The 19,709-nt window shown below is 41.6% G+C and overlaps 1 protein-coding gene across 2 annotated transcripts in view; it reads right to left on the bottom strand.

The window, feature by feature from the left end:
• Nucleotides 1–19,709, bottom strand: part of MAN2A1 (mannosidase alpha class 2A member 1) — a 165,189-nt gene that overhangs the window by 141,233 nt on the left and 4,247 nt on the right. The window lies entirely within an intron of this gene.

The following is a 19,709-nucleotide window of genomic DNA, read 5'->3' on the forward strand; positions in this document are numbered from 1 at the left end:
AGTTCTCTATAATAGCTAAGTATAACATATTATGTTCAGGTATGAAATTTTAAATTTCAGTTAACTGATTCTAGTTACTTGAAAGGGTCAAAAAGTATGAACCTGAAAAAAATCATTCCATTGTAGTAACCCTAGTGGACAATCCTAAATAAGAAATATCATCTACAGGAAAATCAATTAGTCAACCCTCAATTAGCCACATGCATGAAAAGTAACCACGCTATAGGTCACGTAGACTGCTTCTCCTACATTGTGTGACTTTAAGGGTTTTCTTTTAAAAGATTTTATTTATTTGACAGAGAGAAAGCTAGAGACAGAGCAGGAGTGGAGGGGGAGGGGCAGGGAGCCTGATGCGGGGCTTGATCCCAGGACCCTGGGATCACAACCTAAGCCGAAGGCAGACCCTTAACCGACTGAGCCACCCAGGTGCCCCAACTTTAAGGTTTTTTAATTGATCCTCACATTAAGAGGCTTGTCATCTTTATAACATAAACCTTGTTGTAGAGAATAATATTTCAGCTTATGAGAGCAAAGACAATCTTTGTCTTGTTCATTCCTATATATAGGGCCTTAAATATGTGGTAGATACTTAAATATTTGTCCCATGGCCCTTATATTTCTGGAACTCAACAATAATTCTTTAGTGAGCACCCACTGTACCAGGCAAATGCTACATGCTGGGAAGACAGATACACATAAGATATGGGTCCATACCTGAACACAAAAAGTGACACTCTCATAAGCAACAGCCTACCCAAAGTCCACACTAGGGTTTAATAAAATAACTCTATGCCCAGCGAACAAATAACTCTGGACACCCAAAAACAAAAGTTCTATCACCAGTAAATAACAGGAAGACAGAAAGAAGGAGGAATGAAGTAACAGGAGGACAGTAAGAAAGAGGAAGGGAAAAAAAACATGTGAATGTCCAAAGGTAAAGAACTGGTCAAATGGTACATCTATATCATGGAAATGTTTTCAGTCACTGAAAATTTAGAAATATTAATTCCTTAAAAACAGAAATATATGAATCACAGACCTGTACCCCTGAAACAAATAATGTATTATGTTAATAAAAAAAAAAAAAAACAGAAATATATGGGAAGGTACTTTCAGAAGATACAGTAGAGAAAAAGTTTAAAAAGCATGCATAAAAAAATAGTAATTTGATATCATCCTTTTGGAAAAAAAAATTATGGAAGACCATAATCAAGATGGTAAAAACTGGTTATGGGTATTTATATTCTTCTTTCGTCTGTTATGAACAGCTGCTGACTCTGTAATAGGGAAGCCAGGAGAAAAAAAGGATTCTACTTCGGGGTTAGAGGCCAGTTCAACAAGGGGAGGGGAGAGGTCAGCAGACTGGGGTCTACCAAGGGAAGCCCACTGGAGCAAACTGTGTGAAACTGACAGAAGTCTGAAGGGACTAGAGAAGATATTTTGGAATGAAAAAAGAAATATCCAAAATTAGAAGCAAGTCAGCAGGCCATTATCTTTGTGGGGAGGAGGGAGGTGGGAGAAAAGATGACACTGGGGACAAATATCCAAAGCCAGAGACAAGAAACATTAAGAAGGCCTCCACACACCTGAAAGATGCTCTCCCAGGCCTACTTACGGGCATGGGACAGAAACAGACCCTGTGTGTCAAAACTGCAGTCCTATAAGCCAACTATCTCCTCTGGGGTGGCATGCTAGGTCTCCAAGAGCAAGAACTCTGAAGTGTATTTATCAGCATATTATACAGAAGCCGGAAGTACAAGGTTTTAACACAGAACTCATCCTGTAAGACAAGTCCCATTTCCTCTAGTGAAAAGCAAGAGAGAACCTGCTTCAGTTCATGACTAGACATGGCACAGCAAAGGAAACAGGATGCATCAGTGCCACACCAGTTCCGGGCTCAAAGAGAAGCTGGTTGAACCATGTAGATTCCAGGTCAGCAAAGCTATTGAGCAGTATCATACTACAAACCCTTCTTTATCAGCAGACATTGATGCTGGTTGAGTGGTTCTCAGCAGAAAGGCCAAAGTGAGTCCCCTTGGCATAACCCAAAGCTCACCCAAAGAAGCTTAAAATATACGAGAGTCAGGCATGCAGCTAACTAATGTAAATTTATTTTTCTAAACAGACATGCTATCAAAGGCTGTCTGAAATAAGGGAAAAACTTTTCTTCACTTATTATCAAAACACCGAGACCACAGCTTTTTGAAATCACTTCTGATGAATTCTGTTGAATATTTCCAATACTGAAGATACAAGTCTACTTCAGTGATGCTTGCAATTTCTACCACAGCAGGTAACAACAGTAAATCAAGTTCCTCTGAGTCCAAGCAGAATTAGAACATGTTGACTTGTCTTGCCTCTAGTAAAGCTACCCTCCTCCATAAAGTAAAACTTAGTCTAAGATACCAGCACCCTAGAGCTTTTAAGATGCTGCAGGTTTTATCATCCGATAAACTTACAGTGTATAAATTAATACAGGGGTGCCTGCATTTCTCCAGACCTTTCTGTATCAGGAGAAGATAATTTTGGAGCCATGCATACAGTTCAACAAGCACACACTGAGAAAGAAGAGGGCTCTATCTAGGAATATTCTTACAATGGCCTTAGTCCCATAACCCATGGATGAGAGCATTATTCAAAATAAACACTACAGGAGAGAGATGTTTTGAGAAAAACAATCCGGCAGGCACCAAAGATGACTTTCGATCTCATTGTAGCTTTAAAGATGCAATTAATGATCAGTACCTGGAATTCTATACCGAATTACTAAGTCCATGGAAAATTGTGATCTGGGGATATGTCAGCAGAATGGTCTAATGAAAATAATTTTTTAAACTACATTATGCAGTGGAATAAAATCTCCCCCCAAACGGCTGAAATTCTTGAAATATACACACCTCATAAGCAAATTTTTATATACGACAGAGAAGAGTGGTATGGCCTTAAAAGGATATGCTTGTAGTCTGCATTAAAGTAACAGAAATCATAGATAATGTTTCAATTACACTGACAAGTCAAGGAATACTGAGAGTAATACTGAAAAAGACAATTTTCTGTAGGGTAAGAAAATCACTTGTAAGAAAACCATTTTATTCTTTGATTTGCTAATCAGTTCTATGGGGAGGCCATGGTGTTGCACGGCAGAGGAGTGGAGAAGGAAATCATGATATTTGATTTACTTTGCTTTTGATGAAAGAGAAAAATTGAGCAAAAAAAAAAAAAATCACTAATACGAATGACTTTTGAGAGAGAAAATTTAGAGCCTACTACAGGCAAAACAGGATCAGAACCCACTCAGTCCTACGAACAAAATCAATCAATGTACACCTACAGCTAAATCTGAAAGCTTATGACATAATTATTTGCCCCAAGTAAGCACTAGCTGCTGGAATTGGCATCACTGTGATCACTCAAGCTCGGCTGAATCTGCACATCAGCATCTTCCTTCCTGTTACAGTAGAAAAAAAAAAAAATGCATGCCTTCCCATTCCCCACTTCAAAGGCCAACACTTAACTGGTGAGCTCCAAACCCATCTCTCTCAACAGCTCAAAGGCTGGTATTCTTTTGGTTAAAACTCTCTCAACACTGCTTCATCAAACTCCCTTTTTAAAAGTAACTCATTCTCAATTGTGTAACATGTAACTTCAGGTCAAGCTATATGAAATTTGTCATTCTCATAAATCAAAATAGTAAAATTCACCAATTTCCTATGGTTTAACTTAACATGATATCCCATCTAAAACATCAAATCAAACTCCAATGCTTCCCTTAGCCCCACGATTCCCTTCCCGGGCCCCAACGCCTTCACAGACATACAGAGATTATCAACAGTCTGTGCTCATCACCCCCCTTCCTTATAAACTACATTCCCTCACCTGCCCATTCCAATCAGCATCTGCCCACCAAACTCCTGCAAAACTCCCCAAAGGCTTCCATGTTGTTAATCATGATAAGCAAACACTGTCCTCCCCTTACTCACCATCTCAAGGAGCATCTAGCATACTAGACCACTTCTTCCTCCTGGCAACATTTTCTTCACTTACTCCCAGCCCAGCATGTTCTTGGGGTTCCTCCTGCCTCCTGTTTATCAGTCTCCTTCTCCCCCCAGCATCTACATGACAGAGTGCCTGCCTCAAGGTTAACACCTGAGCCCTCTGCCTTCTCTATACTATCTTAAATTATCTCATCCACTCCAGGGTTTAAATTCCATTTTTTTTTGTACTGATGTCTCATCTATATTTCTATCCACAGCTGAAGCCTCTTCTCTGAAAAACAAACCCATCTGTCCTAACAACTATTCCATTCCTCAACATGGTTTCAAACTTATGTCCAAAAGATATCCTCCCCAAAAAAGCCTTCTACAATCCTCAAATCTTCAGTAAGTAGCTTTAATCTCCATCTAGTTGGTCACTCCCAAAATCTTGGTGGCATAACTGATTCTTCTTCCTTCCTCACCATGTTCATACATCCAACCTACCTGCAAGCTCTTTCCTTACTACCTCTAAAATACTTGTTGAATCGTTCTACGTCTCTCCCTCTCAGCTGCAACCACACTGATCCAAGCCTCCAGCAACCTCTCCTGCCTAGTACACAGCAGCCTCTTAACGAATTTCCCAGTGCTAAGCTTACACCCTTCAACCATGCCCTACACAGATGCGTTATCCTTCTAACAATCCAGTGCTAGTTTCTCACTGCACTTCTACTACAATCAATAAACACCTGCATCGGGGCGCCTGGGTGGCTCAGTCGTTAAGCGTCTGCCTTCGGCTCGGGTCATGATCCTGGGGTCCTGGGATCGAGCCCCGCATCGGGCTCCCTGCTCGGCGGGAAGCCTGCTTCTCCCTCTCCCACTCCCCCTGCTTGTGTTCCCTCTCTCGCTGTGTCTCTCTCTGTCAATTAAATAAAATCTTTAAAAAAAAAATAAATAAATAAAATAAACACCTGCATCTATCTATCCCTCCCCCAAAGTAGCTTCACCCTGATCTCATCTCAGTTGTAAGCCAGTTCCTTCTCAACCCATCTCAAGACCTTCATACATGTTCTCCCTTTATACAGTGCTTCAAATCTCACCTGAAACGTTACCTCAGCGCAGCCTTCCCTAGCCATCCTACCAAAAATAGGCCTTCGCATGTTATTCTCTATTTTTTGCTTCTTCCATAGCTGTTTTTTACCTATTTATTCATGTATTGTTTCTCCATCTTCATCACTAAATGAATCTCTATATTGAGAACAGGCATCACAGCTGTTTTATTCATCACTGTACCCTGATGCCTAGCACAATGCCTGATGCGCAAATATTTACTGGGGGGCGGGGGGGGAGGAAAAAAAACATATGAAACTTTTTTTTCTAAGACAAGAAAGTATTAAATGTCATTTTTTGGCACACAGCTTACACCAAAATAATATGAATAAAAATAAAACACTCTAACAATTTTTTTAAGAAAGAAAATTCACAAAAATCTTCTCTGTGACCCAAAAAGTAGGTAAGAATGAGAAGGAAAGTCCTAAATTATAGGGTGATCTTCACTGACTGAGAGGGAAATGACACAGAAATTGAGCTGTTTGGCCACAAAGTGACAACCATGACCTTGTGAGTAGGGCAGAACATGCGGCTCCTCTTCCAGGGCAGGCGAAGATTATGGACTCTGTACAGTCCAACCAAAAGTTTCAACGTTCACTACTCTCAGTAATCAGGGTTCACTGGGCTCTAATTTCAACTGATGCAGGGGATGAAGAGGGTTTGGTAAAAGAACCCGAGGCTGATCCTGAAATTCTTCCTACCACAGTAGTGATAAAAGATCTTCATTCAACCAAATCAAGTTTTCTAGTTAAGAGAATGATAGATGAATTATTATTTATAATATAATCACCAATGGCAGGATTCAAAAGAAACAAAATTTTACTGGAATACATATGTGTATATACGTCTGAAACTCTAGCTCCATACCACCTGTCATTCATGCTTTCTTTTCCCCCTTCTTGATGTTGTTAAATTCAGTATATCACTCCATCACATCAAGATCTCTCTGGACCTGGATTTTGTCATAAAATGTGCCCACCATGTACCAATGTGATTGGGTAAAAGGCTCTATAAGTAACCATCAGAAGCATCTGAAAGGCTGCTCAAAACTACAAATCCTGGGAGTGCCTGGGTGGCTCAGTAGGTTAAGCGTCAGATTCTTGGTTTTGGCTCAGGTCATAATCTCAGGGTCGTGAGATCAGGCCCCAGTCGAGCTCCATGCTCAGCGGGGGCATCTGCTTGAAGATTCTCTCCCTCTGCCTCTTTCCCTGCATGCGTGCGTGCATTCTAATAAATAAATAAATCTTTAAAAAAAAATTACAAATCCTGGGGATCCACCCTGGAATCTTGGAAAGGGCCACAGAAACTACAATGTTATGTTCCACAAGTGACTCTGGTGATCATTCAGGTTTGGGACCTACATCTCCAACTTCATGCATGTCAGTGAAATATCTAAGATACACCAGCCAATAAGCCATTTGGCAAATCACCCCCAAACTACCCTAGAGGGTGACATAAATCACAAACCTGCACCCTTGGATAATCTGCTTAAATGGATATTAAATCTCTTAATCATCCTTGTACCAGACTCCTCCATTTCATGCTTTAGGATATTATACCTCACCACATTTTTATTTTTAATAACTGCAAATAATGATTACCTTTATTTTTAATAACTCCTCTTACCAGAAAAAGATAAAAGCAGTTTAGCTAGATGGTTAAGCACAAGAGCTCTGGGTCAGACTATGTGGGTTCTAATCCTAGGTCTGGCACTTACTAGCAGCACTGTGACTTTGAGGAAGTAACTTAACTTTTCTGGGCCTCAGTTTCCTTTATGGGCAAAATGCAGTGCTAATACCTATTGCTTGGAATGGCTGAAAAGAACTTAGCACAGGGCCTGCCACCAGGTAGGCATTCAAGAAGACATTACTCTTCTGCTGCTGCTGCTACAATAAAAGTATGGTTTTCTAAAAATCACTTTGGGGTTTTTTTTTTAAAGATTTTACTTATTTGAGAGAGAGAGAGAGAGAGAACACAAGCAGGGGGAGAGGCAGAGGGAGAAGCAGGCTCCCCACTGAGCAGGGAGCCCTACACAGGGCTCGATCCCAGGACCCCATGATCATGACCTGAGCCGAAGGCAGACGAGATGCTTAACCGACGGAGCCACCCAGACGCCCCTGGCTTTCTAAAATCACTTCAAAGGGTACCACTTTCCAGGAAACAACTGTGATTAAGAACAGACCCTAAAGCCAAGCCAAGAGTAATGTCATCAAAATGGCTGCAAGGAGACCCCAACCTCCATCCTCCCACAAAGATCAACAATGAAACAGCTATCCATGAACAAAAACAGCTGTGGGACAGCTCTGGAGTCTACTTACAAAACTTCGGCAACACAGTGGGACAAAAAACCTGAAAATAACCACACAGAAAAAAAAAAAAAAAAGACTGCTTCATTTTGCCGGCATCATCCCATCCCCCAGGCCGGCAAGGCTCAATGCCAAGAGGGAACTCCCCAGCCAGAAAGAGTTTCCTTTGCTAGGAAAGAAGAGCAGGGTAAAACAGGTTCCCCTGCCGCTGGGAGCACCACACAAAGGGACACACAGAGACAATTAGGAACAAGGAAGAAAAGCAGGCACTACCAATAGTAGCCACACAGCACGAACAAGAATGGTTCTGAGCGACCCGCTCTACAGACAAACGCAGCAGCTTTCACCAGTGAAGGAACCAATGGCCAGCACAGCTGCCATGGAATCCCTGCAGATTTTACCAGTTTTCACCCACCCCTTGTATTGACATTTGTTGATGCCACCCACTTGTGGCCCTCCTGCTCTCTCCCCACCCAGCCCCTCTGGAACCTAGGAACCACGCCAGCAGCCAGCCCAGGCCTCTGTGGCTGCTCAAGTGTAAGACTCCAGCCCAGATCCCAGGGGCTGATCCCCACTGCCATGGAGCTAGCCCCTCGAGCTATGCACTTGCAGGTTGCCAACCTGCCACTTGTCACCAGCCTCCACTGCCTGCACACGTTCAGGAAGAGACTGCAGTGACAGGAGAGCAAGCCAATAGCCAGGGCCTCCACTGCTGCTTGTGAACATGGATGAGGTCCTGTCTTCTGTCACTAGCCTGCACCATCATGCTCACCTGGCATCAGACACTCCAGCTGTGCAACTACACATCCCCTGCTTGACCTCCACCACCAGCCTCCACTGCTGTGTGCCCATGGTGAGAATGAGCAGTCATGGTAATACCATCAACAACCAGGGCGCCTGCAACTGCCAGTGCACCCACAGTTGGCCCCAGCCTTTGCTGCCTGCCTTGGATCCCACCACTACATGTATGTGTGCAACTAGCCCCTGCCACTACACAGGCCTCTACAGCTGAGTAGGTGCACACAACCAGCTTTGGCCACCACTGTTGTCTGCCCCAGCTCCTAGCCACCGGGCCTGGAGGTGCCAATGAGGACACAAGCAGCCCTTGCAGCCACTGCCGACACCCTGGAGCATTTGCCAAGGACCACACAGTTGTCAAAGCTATGGACCCCAGCAACCTGAGCCAAAGAGACATCATGCCACCCTCAAAAGAGATGCTGCCACATGCCCCTGCACTTGGTGCCCCGCACCACTAGAACTGGAGTCACAGGCGCTAGACCTGGGGACATGCTGGGATCACTAGCATGCTCCAACGTCCCCTCTCCCACACAGGTGAAAGGCTTCCCTTAGCAAAGTCAGTCCATAAAGTCTGGAAGAGGTGACTGCTTCTTCAAAAGCATAAACACCTGTGCAAATTTATAGGAATCACTAAGACTCAGGAAAACATGACTCTACCAAAAGAATACAGTAAACCTCCAGGAACTGGTCCCCCCAAAATGGAAATACAGCTATTGCCCAACAAATAATTCAAAATAATGTTCTAAAGATGTTCAGAGTTACAAGAGCATACAGATAAACAATTTAACAATATCAGGAAAACAACATAAGAACAAAATGAGAAGTTCAACAAAGAGATGGAAAACATAAATAAGAACCAAACAAAGTCTGGAGCTGAACAAAACAATGACTGAACTGATGTCAACAAAGAGCTTTAACATAAGACTTGACCAAGCAAAAGAAAGAATGAGTGAGCTCCAAGACAGATCAATTGAAATTATCCAATCAGAGGAGGAAAAAAGAAAAAGGAATGAAAAAGAGCAAAGAAAGCATACATCATCTGTGAGATACCAACAAAAGAACCAATCTGCAAATTATTAGAATTCAAGAAGGGGGCAGAAAGCTCATTTAAAGAAATAATGGCTGAGAACTTCCCCAGTCTGAAGAGATATGGATATCCAAGTTCATGGAAATAAGAGGTCACCACACCAAATAAACTTAAAGAGATCCTCTCCAAGACACATTACAATTAAAGTGTCAGAAGTCAAAGAGAATCTTAAAAGGTGTAAGAAGGGAAAAAGCTTGCTACATTCAAAGGAACCCCCATTAGACTATTGGCAGATTTCTCAGCAGAAACCTTACAGGGCAGGAGAGAGTGGGATGATATATTCAGAGTACTGAAAAAAGAGAAATGCCAACCAAAAATATACCACCTGACAAAGCTGTCCTTTAGAAATGAAAAAGAGATACAGATTTCCCCAGACAAACAAAGGCTAAGGTGGAATTCATCACCACAGCACCTGCCTTACAAGGAAAGCAGAAAACAGTTCAAGCTAAAATAAAACACACTCATTAGTAACATGAAAACCTATGAAAATATAAAACCCACTGGTAAAAGTTAAATATACAGTCAAATTCAAAATAATACTTTAATATGGTGGAGTGTTAGCCATTTCATTCTACAGTAAAATGGTTAAAGGACAAGAGTATTAAAAATAACTACAACTACAGTAATTTGTTAATGGATACACAATAGAAAAAGGTAAGTTGTGACATCAAAAACATAAAAGGGAGGGTAAAAGAGTAAAAGGGTAAGCTTTTTGTATGTGATCAAAGTTATTATAAAATACACCGTTATATCTATAAAATGTTCTATGTACGTGTCATGGTAACCACAAAGCAGAAAACTACAGCAGATTCACACAAGATAAAGAGAAGAGAATCAAAGCATACCACTATGGAATATCACCAAGTCACAAAGGAAGGCAGCAAGAGAGGAAGAAAGGAACATGGAAACTACAAAAAAGCCAGATGACAATTAATAAAATGACATTAAGTTCTTACCTATCAATAATTACTTTAAATGGGGCGCCTGGGTGGCTCAGTTGGTTAAGCGACTGCCTTCCGCTCAGGTCATGATCCTGGAGTCCCGGGATCGAGTCCCACTTCAGGCTCCCTGCTCAGCAGGGAGTCTGCTTCTCCCTCTGACCCTCCTCCCTCTCATGCTCTCTGTCTCTCATTCTCTCTCTCTCGCAAATAAATAAAATCTTAAAAAATAATAATAATAATAATTACTTTAAATGTAAATGGACTGAATTCTCCACTCAAAAGACAAAGAGTGGCTGGATAGCTTTAAAAAAAACAAAAATCAAAAAACAAGACCTAGCTGTATGCTGTCCATAAAAGACTCACTTCAGCTTTAAAGGACACACATAAACCCAAAGTGAAGGGATGGAAAGAGATACTCTATGCAAGTATATGCATGCACACATGCACACACACACACACACACACACACACACACAGTGGAATACTGTTCAGCCATAAAAAATTAAATCTTCCATTTATGACAACACAGATGGATCTTAAGGATACACTAAGTGAAATAAGTCAGACAGAAAAAGTCACATACTGTATGATATCACTTACATGAGGAATCTAAAAACGTTGACATCAAAGAAACAACAGAATGGTAGAGGTTGGGAGTGGAAACGGAGATGCTGATGAAAGGGTATAAACTTCCAGTTATTAAAAAAAAAAAACCCACAGAAAACCCTTCCAATGATAAGGTAAGTCAGTTCTGGGAATCTAATGTACAGCATGATGATTATAGTTAATACTGTATTACATAAAGTTGCTAAGAGAGTAAATCTTAAATGTTCTCATCATAACAAAGAAATGGTAATTATGTGACGTGATGAAGGTATTAGCTAACACTATGGTAATAACCATTTTGTAATATATAAGTGTTATCAAATCAACATATTGTACACCATAAACTTAATACAACGTTCTACGTCAATTATATGTCAATAAAGCTGGAAAATAAAATAAGATAAAAAATGAAGCCAAGCCAAATATGAATTACAGCTCCACTACCCCAATGAAACCTTGGGCAAGTTACATAACTTTCCCGTGTCTCAGTTTCCTCATCTGTAATGAATAATACCTCACCCATAGCGTGGTTATGAGTGTTAAATTAGTGAGCACATACTAATCAGTTTAAATAGTGCCTGGTGTGGTAGGCAGAATGATGGCCACCCCAATGATGTTCAGGTTCTAATCCCTGAAACCTGTGACTCTGTCACTTTACCTGGCAAAAGGGACTTTGCCGATGTGATTAACTTAAGGGTTTTAAGATAGGGAGACTGTCCTAGAATATTGACAGGCCCAATGTAATCACATGGGTCCTTACAAGGGAAATAGGGGAGATGGAAATCAGAGTCAGAGAAGATACAAAGAAGGAAGAGGCGGTCAGAGTGATGCCATGCTGGAGGGGGCCTGGACCCAAGGAATGCAGGCAGCCTCTAGAAGTTGGAAAAGATGAGGCAATGGATTCTCCCCTAAAGCCTCTGCAAGAGAGACAGCCGTACCAACATCTTGATTTTAGTCCAATAAGACCCATTTCAAACTTCTGATCCCCAGAACTGGAAGATACACATTTTTCTTGTTTTAAGCCACTTTGTGTGCTTTGTGACAGCAACAATAGGAAACTAATAAACGCAGTAAAGAGCTGACCCTATATAAATAAAGCTTCCACTGGCTGGCCCTCTTAGAGGAAGTCTGTCCAAATCCCCATCAGAAGAGTTGGAGAGCTGTGAGCCTCAGCAGCTGAGAGTCCCGGCAATGGAGCAATGAGAGGTGAGAGCGTGTGACTCTACAACCTGGCTCCCAGGGGCATGTTTTGGTCTCATGAGGCTCTACACCTATCTTTAAACAGAGGAGGTAGGAAAAGACTTAATGGTTAAAAATATTTTTCCAGGAAAGAAACATCAACATCTTCACCTTGGGCAGGTTTAGGGTGAATGAATAAAAAGGGTTTTAAGGCTACTTTGGAGCTATGGTGGGGCAATCGGGAGTCAATGCTGTGGTGGCTTGGACCAAGGCGGTGGAAGAAAGCAAAAGGATGGGACAGGACAGATGAGCTAGGAAAGGGAGGTACAGGGAAAGAAGAAAAATAGACTTTGCGTTTTTTTTTTTTTTACTGAGGCAACTGGGAAGATGGGTGGCATTGTAGGGAAATCAGGAGTGAGTCCCTGGAAAGGAGCAGAGGGAGGGGCAAAGGTTCTGTTTTGGAACTATCAGGCAGCTCAACGGTGGCGTCAGGTAGAGACGTTACGTCTCTAAGTCAGGAGAATCTCTATTTGAGTGGTCAGTGCAAATATGAATTTAAAGCAGTGGCGACAAATGGGGATTACCTATAGAGAGCGCACAGATCTGCCTTTAATAATTGTAAAAGGCTCACCAGGCAATTCTCACACATCCCCGGTTAAGAACCACTGTATTAAAGCTAAATATAAAAACAGTGATTTGGTAAAAGAGTCTTATTTCCAGCAGGGGTGTCACCATTACTGCAGTAGCTCCAAGTCAGGCAGCCGCTATTCGACTACACGAAAAACCCTGCTATTTATATTTAGTCAGATTGCAGGCACTTAACAGGAAGGCATTTTGGTTTCATAAAATGACAAGAAAACCCTCAAGTGACCACTCCACCCCTTAAGATGTGTAGTGCTGAGGCCAAAAAGAGTGTGAGCTGAGGCCCTGGCCATAGTCATGCATGCAACACTACCAAGTTGTAACAAGCCACAAACCACAGTGACAAATGACCTTTTAATGGTGTTTTCCAGACCTGAAGCTTATCATGCCTGAATCTCTTCCAAGGTATTAATTGCCTTTGTGCTTCCACTGGTCCGTTCAAAGAAATACTGTACTCACCATAAGCACAAAGAGTACTTAATTACGTAACAGCTAGCCAAAACACGGGAGCGATGGGCTTTGCCTTGGCAAATCAGTACTCATCAATCTCACACCTGCCTCCGTGTGACGTCAGCAGAGGCTACTCAGATGCAGGTATACAACAGGTGTGCCAAGAGACGGTGAAGGGAAGAGCTGGGACTTCAAGCTCACCATGCCCTGCCCTGGCAGGGAACCCTCAGCACTCAGACGCTGCCCCTGGGTAACCGCTCTGCAACTGTCAGAATCACTGTGCCTCCCAGCCCTGACCTAGAGTAACAACAGGCCACGCCAGTTTTCCCCACCCTTGTGAACCCCATCCTCTCGCCACCTCTGAAAATGTGGTCAGGACTCCAGTTGCTGGCGCTGTGTCCAGGCTCCGGGACACAGCTCCGTCCCCACCCTACGAGTTTCCAGATGTAAACTGAGATTAGAACTATGAGGCCCCCACCCGCACCACCCCAATGCAGCTGCACAAAAACCACGTCCAGCTGAGGCCACGTTTTAGACACCACGCTATTGTGTATAAATCGAGATGCTGCAAAACAGCCATCTTTTTTAAAACAATTATTAGAACAAGGGCTTGTAAGCACACTATGTTTCGATTCAAAACTATTTTCACACAGTGCAGCCTTATAACTTTCAAATACATTTAATAACTGCAATTAAGTGGTGCTAAGCAAATTAGGTGTTGACTAACAAAATTCTTTAACCCAGCACTTCCCAAACTGTTCTGTGGAACATTTCCCTTCTTTGTATTTTTTTTTTTTTTTGCAAATTATTTTTTTGAAAACCGTGCTAATTTTACTTCTATGACATATTTTTAATGTACTTCTATTCTTCTATATAGCACTCTGAGATAGTCAACAGTGTATCCCACCCAAGAACATGCATGAACGTTCACAGGATAGGCTTTCAGAGAGCAACAATTCTCAGGGAACCAGGGTCATGCCGTCTTATGTCATCTGGTCTATGGCTGCTGGTCTATGTTGCTAATCTGTCTTACATTTTTTGAGATATGCCTGCCTTTATGCACAAGGGTTGTTATTATGTACTATTTCTACCACCTAAACTCATTCTGCATGGATGAATGGCATATATCGTATTTTAGGATCTGATGATAAAAGTTCCATCAACATACGTTTACCCAAGTAATTTTCAGAAACACATTAATGTAAAAAGAGAACAATTGTTGGTAGTGGAAAAAGCAAATCAACCTAAACAGTGTTAGCCTATTAAAATAAATGCAACTGACATATCTAAGATGGTTTTTCATACAGAAAAGTTTTGGGGTCCTCTGAAGACAGTGTTACATTTTAAGTAGATAATCAGCCTGCTTCCTATGTTATTTATACTAATCATTTCCTGAAAAAGCCATTCTATTCCTTACAGACAGGAGAAAGGAAGTGTCTAGGCAAGCTCCATCGGAATTATTATAAATTCTGAATTTCCTAACTTTTCATTTCGAGCAGCAAAGACTCTCAAATTTCACAAATCCTTTCCTACAGACTTTATAAAAGTCCATCTGAACCATTCAATCTACAAGAGCAAGATGGGGCATGGTAAACACCACAGAAGCAACAAACATAATAGTAAGGCACAATAGGATATGTAAAAATATAATGAAAACAGATTTCTAAGTATCATACAATCAGCTATAAAGATGAGTTAAGGATACAAATTTCTCGGGTTCTTCTTAAGTCTTTTTTTCTTTCTCTTCAACAATTATTGGTTAGATCTTTTCCCTAAAAGTTGTAAGAAATATCCTGCATTTTAAGTGTTGTTGTCATTGGGCCCTACAAGTTTTCAAAAGTTGGCCTTGGGCCCTAGTTCTTATCTCTTCAGTTTGGGGGGGTGTGGTCAGCCACTAATCAAAAAGGAAGGGCTCTTCTTTACTATCAACAAGAGGCAGTTTGAGGGTACTCAGAAATCTGTCTGATCTTCAAAACAACCTTGAGCTATGAAGCCCCTTTTTCAAGTGTTGCCTTTTGATCTTTAATAAATGCCATCTCTCTTCATCTCTCCCTCTCTCTCTCTCTCACACACACACCGAGTAATCTATTTTCTGTTCTTACAACCTAGAAAAAAAATCATTTCACTCCATAATTTGGGTCCAAAATGAGAAGGGTCTTTTTTAGTTTCCTACTGAAATGCTTCTTTGAAATCCTTCCTTATGATAGTCTTATCTTTTCTTAGGTATGCTGATCAATGAGCTGGTTTCTGACAATTTGAATACAAGCTGCTTCATTTTATTAGCATCTGCTACACAATCATCTTAATACGAGAAGCGCAGCTTTTGGCTATAAGAAATGTTCCTTGGCTGTCTGCTCTCTTCTCACAAAGCACAGTCCCGAGTGAGCTCATCCACTCTAACTATGCTGATGACTACCAGATCAGCATCTCCCTTCACCTCTCACTCGGGCACTGCAGCCCACTTGGCTAATTCTACGAACATCCACCTTATCATACATGAACCTGAGGTTGGCTCCCCAAACCAGGTTATCTTCCAAACTATCCCTTTCTGCAAAGGGTATTAGCTAATTCTCCAAATGCCCCAAAGGAAAAAGGTGGGAAAAACTGTCTCATTCAAGCCACACCCATCATTACCCTTTATAAAAATCTGTTTAAAAGCCCTGATGCTTCTTTTACAAAGTATCTGCACATTTTCCTCCTCCTCTTGATTCTAGCCATTTCGATACTCGTATAGGGATTTAGTGCCTTATGTCTGTATTACCTTAAACAGATTCTCAGCTGCCTTCCTGCTTCTGAGTCTTCCTACACACTGCTACCAGAATAATCTAGATTGAATACTCTTAGCTCCCTTCCAGGTCTAAAATTTTCTATGAAATTAATTCTCCAGCATGACTTTTCTCAAGCAGCTTCCTAACATACTCAATAACTTTGAATGGCTCACTATCATCTGACTCATGTAACTTCTCAGACTGACTCCCAGGGCAATTAACAATCTGATCCCAAACTACCTACCATGTTTTCCCAACTACTTACAAGCACCAAAGATTCCAAGTCAAACCAATCTCCTCCCCTCTTCTCATGGTGCCAGGCTCCTTCATGACCCAAGCCTTAAGCTCGATACTCCACACTAGGAATATTCTTTCTCCCTTCAAAGTCCTACCCAATCAGAAAAGCCGAACTCTGGCCCCAGGTCCTTTAGTCAACTTGAGCCAGGCCACTACCAGAACTTAGTGCTGAATTTCCTTTAAGGCCTCCGCCCTTATACCAAGAATAAGAATTAAGGTCATGGACTCTTATTTTATTTTATTCTTAGCTCCTATAACGCCAGAACCTACAAAAATACCTGGTACACAATGGTTACTCCATAAATCTGTTCACTGGCAATAACTAGCATTTACTGAACACGTACTATGTGCCAAGCACTATTCTAACTTTTTAACATTAACTCTTTTAATGAGTAATTAAATAACACTCAGCTGTCTCTAATTGTTTCACAAATGACAGTTGCACCGTCTCAAATAACTAAGATGCTCTTGCAAAGCAAGAAACATTATCTAGTACATCTATTGTAATTTCCACAGTACCTAACACAAAGTAATTCTCAAATATATACCGAGTAAAGAACAATAGAAAGCACTGAATTACAGGCCAGGATGCATACCCCGGGTATGCTAGGTTAGGGGACCCAGGGCAAACTGATGAAGCCCAGTTTATGTGTCTCAGTGTCCCTCTCTGAAAAATCAAAGACTAAATTATCTGATCTGGAACGACCCTCCCTACTTTAAAATTCTATATCTTTCTCATATTATGACTTTTCTAGGGGTGCTGGTGACTATTAAGAGAATGACTATCTCCATAGAGTCTCAAAATGCAAATTCGGAACTTTTTAGGGAGAAAGTAATTCTAAGAATAACTTCTATTCTCTGGCTTCCATCTTCTAATGTTCTACAGGTAAAAATGTTACCACAAAGGCCAGTACCTACAAATCCCACAGTTTTTCATACTTGTGATATGAAGGAACAGGGGTGAATTGCTGCAAAGTCTGTCTTCAGCCCCAAAGTACAGCCTCACCCTGAAGGAGGAGAGCTTCCCATCACAAAACAATCAGTCCTGGAAGAAAACACGTTTAAAAGAAAAAAAAAAATCACTGGCAAATTCCCCGGCTCTCAAGGCTCCTGATTCAGGACAATGAGGTTCACTGGTGGGACTAGGTCACATCTGGTGCCTGCTCTGCCCTTGGAAAAGGCATTTCATTTCTCTTGACTCCCAAAGGTGACTACCTGCAAAGGAAGCCAGTGAGAAAACCACGCACATGTGAAAAATGCTGAAATGCATACATTTAAAAATGGGAAAAAAATACTTAAAAACTGCAACACCACTCAGTGAGACTCATTACGCTCATTTTTGTCCAGACTAAGTGTACTGCAATTTAATGATGCTAGTAAAATCTCTGAGGACACAAATGGGGTGGTGGCCTGTGCCAAAAGGAATGAAGAAAGTCACACATAATCTTCAGGAAGCATGAAGAAGGATCAAAATTAGCAGGAATTAATTACTCTTTGATGAGTAGCAGTCCAGTGCCCCTGCAGACATCCTGGTAGTTCCCTGCCTCCAAGCTGAGTAGCCTTCAGGGTCCGGGAGAGGACTGCCAAGTTCCATCCTTGATGGACCCAGGCTCTCCTTCCACAACCCTAACTAACCCAAGCTGTCTGATTAAGCTCAGAATTCAGCCCATCTGTGAATTACAGCCAATCCAAAATACAATAAAGTCATGGTTTTCAATCTTGAGACTATGGATCAATTTTGCAGAGTTTGTGCCCCAGAACCCTCCATCCCAGAGCAGTCCTGTAGTGGGAAGCCTGCAGGTGATAGAAGGGAAATAAATTAAACATGTCAAGCATGTCCATGCTCCAGCACAGAGGTCCCCCAAGGATACTTGGAAATCTATGAAACATGTATATAACACCAGTTTTAAACCACACTCTCAAAACACAAACTAAGTTTCACTAATGCTTATCTAATAACCAGGTGACAAGAATTTTGTTTTCAATACACGCCTCTGCTTCAACGGATCTAACCACACTATTTGCCTCTAACGTTAATAATAGAGAAATACAGTTTAAATCTGAGACTGGCAAACTTTTTCAGTCAAGGACCAGACAGCAAATATTTTAGGCTTTGTGGGCCAGAGAGTTTCTGTGGCTACTACTCAGCTCTGCTCAACTCTTGTGGTACAAGCAGCCAGAGACGATTTGTAGAGAAATGAGTGTGGCCCCGTCATGAAATATTTAACCAGTTGAAAACATGAGAACCATTCTTAGCTTGTGGCCCCACAAAACCAGGTGGTGGGCCAAATTTGGCCCACAGTTAGCTGAGTTAGGCAGAGTTCAAGACCAGAGACCCTGGGGACAAAAGGGAAGGAAGGAGAACATCTGCCAAGAACTTCATTCTTTTCCTACCCCACTTCCATCGTCCTTTCTCTAAAAAAGTCTATTTAAAACAAAATGAATTGAACAAGAGGGAAATCTCCATCCACTTTATTTTCTAGTTTCTGTTCCTGCTTTTTCTCAAGCAGGAATACAAAATGCAGTAACTCGAATCATCAGAATTACAGAAATAAAGCTTACTTAAGAAAACTTCAGACAATGGGGCGCCTGGGTGGCTCAGCCGTTAAGCGTCTGCCTTCGGCTCAGGTCATGATCCCAGTGTCCCGGGATCGAGCCCCGCATCGGGCTCCCTGCTCTGCGGGAGGCCTGCTTCTCCCTCTCCCTTTGCCCCTGCTTGTGTTCCCTCTCTCGCTGTGTTTCTGTCAAATAAATAAATAAAATCTTTAAAATAATAATAATAAACATAAGCCTTCAGACTAGATGCATTCTTGTCACAGTTGGTGTATAGGAAGTGAGCTTGGGTCTTGGTGAAATATGCTGGGCAGGGGTCCTGAAGAATTGCTGACCTGAAGAGGGGGTGGTGGACACTAGCCTCTCCAGATGCTTCCATGTTCTTGCCTTCCTCCTCAATGCCTGCTTGCCACCACTGTCAGAGTTCGATCACTTGCCAAAGTCACAGATCTCAAACATTACACCCTCCACAATGAAACTAACTCCCTTACACACACCTGCCCAAACTCCAGCGACAAGTGCTATAGTTTATGGAGTGCACTAGAGTATGGAGAAGCAAGGAAGAGCATGTTTTTCTATATATCATTCTTAAGATTCTCAGATTTCTGAAAGCAAGAAAAAACAACTGGAAGACTGAAGTCAACTTTTATTAAACATCAACTATGGACTCTTTAAAAAGTACTAAAGGTGTAAAACATTTAAGCATATTTTTATATGTGTTTATTCACAATGAAAGTTAAAATCCAAAACGCCTAGATGGGACAGTCCATTAAGCGACCGTCTCTTGATTTCGGCTTAGGTCATGATCTCAGGGTTGTGAGATCAAGCCCAGCATCAGGCTCTGCACTGGGCACAGAACCTGCTTAAGATTTTCTTTCTCCCTCTCCCTCCATTTACCCCTCCCCACCTCTAAAAAAAAAATTCCAAAAGGCATAAAAGTCTCCACAGTCCAAAGTCTTTTAATCAAATATCTTAAAGACATTCTCACTTTCTTGCTTGGT

This window comes from Phoca vitulina, unplaced genomic scaffold, assembly GCF_004348235.1.
Source record: "Phoca vitulina isolate PV1807 unplaced genomic scaffold, GSC_HSeal_1.0 scaffold6, whole genome shotgun sequence".
NCBI classification, from domain to species: domain Eukaryota; kingdom Metazoa; phylum Chordata; class Mammalia; order Carnivora; family Phocidae; genus Phoca; species Phoca vitulina.